The sequence below is a fragment of the Bubalus kerabau genome, chromosome 1 (genome assembly GCF_029407905.1).
Source record: "Bubalus kerabau isolate K-KA32 ecotype Philippines breed swamp buffalo chromosome 1, PCC_UOA_SB_1v2, whole genome shotgun sequence".
In the NCBI taxonomy this organism is placed as follows: Eukaryota; Metazoa; Chordata; class Mammalia; order Artiodactyla; family Bovidae; genus Bubalus; species Bubalus kerabau.
Genome location: NC_073624.1, coordinates 230,394,387 through 230,400,637, shown reverse-complemented (window position 1 = coordinate 230,400,637; position 6,251 = coordinate 230,394,387).

The window sequence follows — 6,251 nt, the reverse complement described above, 5'->3', positions numbered from 1 at the left end:
GGAAGGCAGGTCGCTAGGGCTTCCCGACTTGGCTTTTCCTGAGCGCAGAGAGCGGGCGAGGGAGCAAGAGATCGTGCCGCTGGCCGGCTGCCGCGCCTTGGCCTCCGCGACTCCCGCACACCGGCTGGGGGGCCGCGGGCGCAGGCGCTGCCGTCTGCTGCCGGCGTGGGGCGCGGGCTGGGCGCTGCAAACGCCCTGCCTCTCCCTGAGCAGCGCCCGAGGCTGGGGAGGGGTGCACCGCTGAGCCGGTGTAGACTCCCAGACTGATGGGCTGACTGATGGACCGAGGAGGAGGAGGGAGGCGGGGGGAAGGGATGCGCACCCCCGCAAGCAGAGCTGCGGATTGGAGGGGCCCGAGCGCGTGAGGAGGGGAGTCTAGGAAGGAAGCCCTCGGTGTTGGGGCCTCAGCTGTCGCCCCCTGCGTGACCTTGGGCAAGTACTCTGCCCTCTCTGGGCCTCCCTCTCCCTAGCTGGGCAATGAGGGAGACCGGCCACGCACATGAACGCTAACAGCCCGGTCTTAGGTTCCAGCATCCCTGTGCCTCCTCTTTTCTGTGTGACCCTGTCCACGTTACTTAAACTCTCTGTGCTGTCGCTTCTTTACCTGGAAAGTGGTAACAACAAACTTACCTTCCTGACAAGAATGTGAGGAATCCAAGCAGTCTGTGCATAGAAAACATTCAGCATAGGGCCTGGCACATTGTAGGGGCTCAGTAAACATTTATGGACTTGTCCATATGGGTTGTCCACTCTTGCCAACAAATGAACAGCCAATAGTCGGGTATTTATTCAATCACCTAACCAACCAATATTTATTGAGCACCTGAAGTGTGCCAGATCCTGGGTTAGGTGCTAATATTTTCTCAACACAGTGACCTGGAGAAGAGGTTATTATCCTTATTTAACAGAAAGGGAAACTAAAGCACAGAGAGGTTAAGTTACTCAAGTTCACAGAGCTAGTGAGGGACCTTGGTGACAGAGTCAGGCCTCATGGACCTTCTAGACTAGTAGTGGTCCTGAACATGCCTCTTTCCTTGGGATGAAAGTGAAATAAGAACTTTGGGGTGAGGGGAAAGAATAGGGCAAGTGCCACTGTATGGCGACTTAGATCATGAACACATGGGTTCCTGTTCCCCAGAAGTATGACCTTGAAAATGTTCTAGTTTCCTATCTGTAAGGTGGCCATCAGCCAATTTGGGCTTGGCTGACTTCTTAGAGTGTTGTGAGGGTCCAGTGAGCCCACAGGTAGGATGGGAAATTATTAGCTAGGGCTTCCCAGGTGGTGCAGCGATAAAGAATCTGCCTGCTAATGCAGGAGATGTAAGAGACTCAGGTTCTATCCATGGGTTAGGAAGATCCCCTGGAGTAGGAAATGGCAGCCAACTGCAGTATTATTGTCTGGAAAATTCCATGGACAGAGGAGCCTGGTGGGCTATAGGCCATGAGGTTGCAAAGCGTCGGAAATGACTGAGCAAGCACGATTATATGCGTTGGTTTGTGGAACTGAACCTGTATTTGGTAGCAGGCCCAGCATATACATTACAAATCATGTTCCTTTCACTCTCCAAAGTGTCCCAGTTCAGGCATTGCCCTACTGGTAGCCAACATGGGGAGGTCTTTGGGGAGAATGAGATTAAGTGTCTGCTGCCTCTCCTCTCCCTGGAGTGGGAGACAGGAAGAGTTTAAAGCACAGCACAGGATTGGGTAAAGGGCCTGGCGGGCTCCCAGGTCTACCTCTCCTCCTCAGGTCCCACTTGTTGTTCTTCAGTTGCTGAATCGTGTCTGACTCTTTGTGACCCCACGGACTGCAGCACACCAGTCTTCGCTGTCCTTCACTGTCTCCTGGAGTTTTCATGTCCATTGAGTCAGTGATGCCATCTAACCATCTCATCCTCTGTCGTCCCCTTCTCCTCCTGCCCTCAATCTTTCCCAGCATCAGGGTCTTTTCTAGTGAGTCAGCTCGTGGACAAAGTATTGAGTTTCATCTTCTGCATCAGTCCTTCTAATGAATATTCAGGGTTGACTTCCTTTAGGATTGACTGGTTTGATCTTCTTGTCGTCCAAGGGACTCTCAAGAGTCTTCTCCAGCACCACAATTCGAAAGTATCAATTCTCTGGTGCTCAGCCTTCTTTATGGTCCAACGCTCACGCCCATACATAACTACTTGAAAAACCATAGCTTTGACTATACAGACCCTTGTCAGCAAAGTAATGTCCCTGCTTTTTAATATGCTCTCTAGGTTTGTCATAACTTTTCTTCCAAGGAGCAAGCATCTTTTAGTTTCATGGCTGCAATTACCGTCTGCAGTGATTTTGGAGTGGAGTGATCTTTAGGTCCCATCCAGCTGCTCCTTTCTTTAAGCCTGGCCTCACAGGGCAGGCAGGGCCTCTCCAGACCTAGGAAGGAAGGAGCCCCTTAGCCATGAATGTGAAGTGAAGGGGAATTCATTGAGCCCTACTGTGTGCATTGATGAGCTCATATCCAATATCTAAGTTTTAGTTCTTTCCAACAGCCTGGAGAATCAACTTTGTGCTTCCCTATTTTGCACCTGAGGAAACTGTCTTCAAGGAGTGAAGTTGTATGCCCAGGGTCACAAATCACTGAATCTTTGAGCTTTGAAGATAAAGCCAGGAGGGCCTTAGGCCATGCCTCAGTCAGTTCAGTTTAGTCACTCAGTCGTGTCTGACTCTTTGTGACCCCATGGACTGCAACATGCCAGGCTTCCCTGTTCATCACTGACTCCTGGAGCCTGCTCAAACTCATGTCTGTCGAGTTGGTGATGCCATCCAACCATCTTATCTTCTGTCATCCCCTTCTCCTCCTGCCTTCGATCTTTCCCAGGATCAGGGTCTTTTGCAATGAGTCAGTTCTTCATATCAGGTAGCCAAAGTATTGAAGCTTGTTTCACCATCAATCCTTCCAATGAATATTCAGGACTGATTTCTTTTAGGATTGACTGGTTTGATCTCCTTGCAGTCCAAGGGACTCTCAAGAGTCTTCTTCAACACCACAGTTCAAAAGCATCAATTCTTCAAGGCTCAGCTTTCTTCACAGTCCAGCTCTCTCATCCATGCATGACTACTGAAAAAACCATAGCTTTGACTAGATGGACCTTTGTCAGCGAAGTGATGTCTCTGCTTTTTAATATGCTGTTTAGGTTGGTCATAGCTTTTCTTCCAAGGAGCAAGCATCTTTTAATTTCATGGCTGCAGTCACCATTTGCAGTGATTTTGGAGCCCAAAGAAATAAAGTCTCTCAAGGTTTCCATTGTTTACTCTTCTATTTGCCATGAAGTGATGGGACTGGATGCCATGATCTTAGTTTTTTGAATGTTGAGTTTTAAGCCAACTTTTTCACTCTCCTCTTTCACTTTCATCAAGAGGCTCTTTAGTTCTTCGCTTTCGGCCATAAGGGTGGTGTCATCTGTGTATCTGAGGTTATTGCTATTTCTCCCACCAATCTTGATTCCAGATTGTGCTTCATCCAGCCTGGCATTTCACATGATGTACTCTGCATTTAAGTTAAATAAGAAGGGTGACATTATACACCCTTAATGTACTCCTTTCCCAATTTGGAACCAGTCTGTTGTTCCATGTCTGGTTCTAACTGTTGCTTCTTGACTTGTATACAGATTTCTCAGGAGGCAGGTAAGGTGGTCTGGTATTCCCATCTCTTGAAGAATTTTCCACATTTTGTTGTGATCCACATAGTCAAAGGCTTTGGCGTAGTCAATAAAGTAGATGTTTTTCTGGAACTCTCTTGCTTTTTTGATGATCCAACAGATGTTGGTCATTTGATCTTTGCTTCCAGGCCATGCCTGGGGAGAGGCAAAAGCCAGTGGCTCCTGGATCCAAGGGCCTGTGGCTGCCATCACACCTCTTACAGGGTGGGTGGCAGCTTGACTGAACCACTCCCTCTCATTGGCTTGTAGGTTTCATTAGGCTCTAAGCAAGGCACAGAGAAGCATGGGAACAGGGAGTAGAGACAAAGCATTGGCTCAGGAGCCCTAAAAGGCTCGCCTCCTTGTTGCCACTTCCCAGTAGCACCTGCTCCCCGCTGATCCAGGCCTGGAGGGGGCCAGTGCTAGAGGAGGGGAAGGGAACAGGGCTGGGACTTTGGCCATTCTCAAACCCATCATGAGGTGGCCACCAAGCAGCAGCAGCAGTCACTGGGGCTCACCTTTCACATGGGGAAAGGGAGGCCCAGAGGAAGCAGGACCTGGAAAATCATTCAGTGAAGCAGAGGCAGGTAAGGTCTGGAATCAAGGAGTCTGACCCCACCCAGACTCTGCCCTCCATATCACAACTTCCTCCATCCTCACCCTCATCACCACAGCCCTTGTTGGCAAAGTCTGTACTTCATACAACAAACAACCCCCCCTCCCCAACATTTTTTACAAGACATTGTCCACATGAGTCAGTCACCTTCTGAAACCCTGGTTTTATGATCATGCAACTGGCCATGAGTTTTGCCACTGAGTACATTTGACAGTATTCTCAACACAACCCCCTTCCCCCTCCAAGGGGAAATTTGGGTACCACTTGGCAAAATAACTAGTTAGGAATCCAAGCCTAATAAATTATCTATTTCCCTTTTACTCTTCCCTCTCCCTCTCCTTTATTTTTCTTAGTCTCACATCAAACCAGAAAAATGGGGATATGTACTGGACTTAAAGAAAATGTGAGATGAAAATGTACTTCCTTTTATTATATAGGAAGATATTTTTAAGTGCATATAAATAAACATTTTTAGTTTGCTTAAATGTTCAGACTTTATCGCTGAAGAGCATGTGTTTTGTTACACCAGCCAGTGGTGACTGTGAAAGATGAGGATCCAGACTGCTAGTCCATCTGGTGAGATTCAGAGAAAGTAGTTCTGGAGCGGCCATACCCTCTGAAGCTGCCCCATCCTACACCTGCTCTGCTCCCAGCTTCTGTGTCCCACTGGTTGGGCATCTCATCCACCCAGAGCTAGGCTGGCTTCCTGGCTAGAGACCTCCTCTGTGTGAATACTCCACTCCCAGCCCCGAGTCCCTCCCTAGTCTTGATCTGTGGCCCTCTCTGCTCAGCCCACACCAGGCTCCTGGCAGTCTGACGCAGTCTCGTCCACAAGACTCAGATTCTCAACATGGTGTTAGGGGCCTACAGAAATGTAGTGCTAACACGCATGTTTCGAATGTGCTAGAGGCCATGACTAGGCCCTGGGCCTTGCACAGTCAGGCCAGGCCAGATTTCACTTTTGCCTCCACACTTTTCCCATCTCTAATACCAACTCAGGGCCTGCCATTCAGCCAGGGGGGAAGCATAAAGTCACTATATGCAAAGCAGAAGCAGTACCAGGTCATTTCTGAAGGAAAACCCAAACACCTCTTAGCACTGGGGTGACTTCAGGGCCTGACAGTACTTGAGGGGTCCTTTTCCTGAGCCATTACAACACCCAGATCTGGTTGAACTCTCTGTGTGGCAGGCAATGTATTATCTCACATGGCAGCTCAAGACACTGCTTGAAAGTTGTCTTAGATCAAAGTTTCCTTTTCATGAAGCTCAAACAGCAGTTGACAGGTGATGGCCAGCCCAACCTGTGGGTCCCACCCAACCCCTTGACTTCCCAGTAGACAGCAGCTGCAACTCCCCCAGCCTGCCAGGCCTGGTGACTGACCTCCAGCCCCACAGAGGTTTTCCTGTGGCTGGGGACAGGCTTGTCCTGCCTCAAATCCTCCCAGCCACCATCTGTCCTCAGCCCTGGGGGCAGGGGTAGTTAGAGCATGTTAGGCCTGCCAGTATCTCACCCTAGGGTATAGCAGCCCTGGGAGCAGGTGGCTAAAACACAGGACTTATTGCATGCCAAGCCCTGTGCTAAACACAATTCTGAGGCAGCTTAGAGTATTTTATTTCCATTTGACACATGGGGACGCTGAGGTTCAGAGATGCTAAGTAACTTGTCTGAAGTCTCACAGCTTGGAAGTAGCCAAGCTGGAGTCCAGGCCTTGTGACAACAAACTTGCTAACTAAACACTGAGTCACAGCTGAAGTATGGCCCTCCAGCCCCACACTCCAGAGCACACAGTGTTCTGTGGGGTGCTGGTAGGTGCTGGTAGGGGTCTCCTCGATAGTGAAGCATGAGAAACGCTGGATTAAAGAAAATTCAGGGGGTTTCTTTGCTGTGGGACTTGTCAGTCTTTGATGTGTTAATACACCACTGTGACTATCCCAGAAGGGTTGAGTCTGCAGGACTTCCCAAACTTACTTGA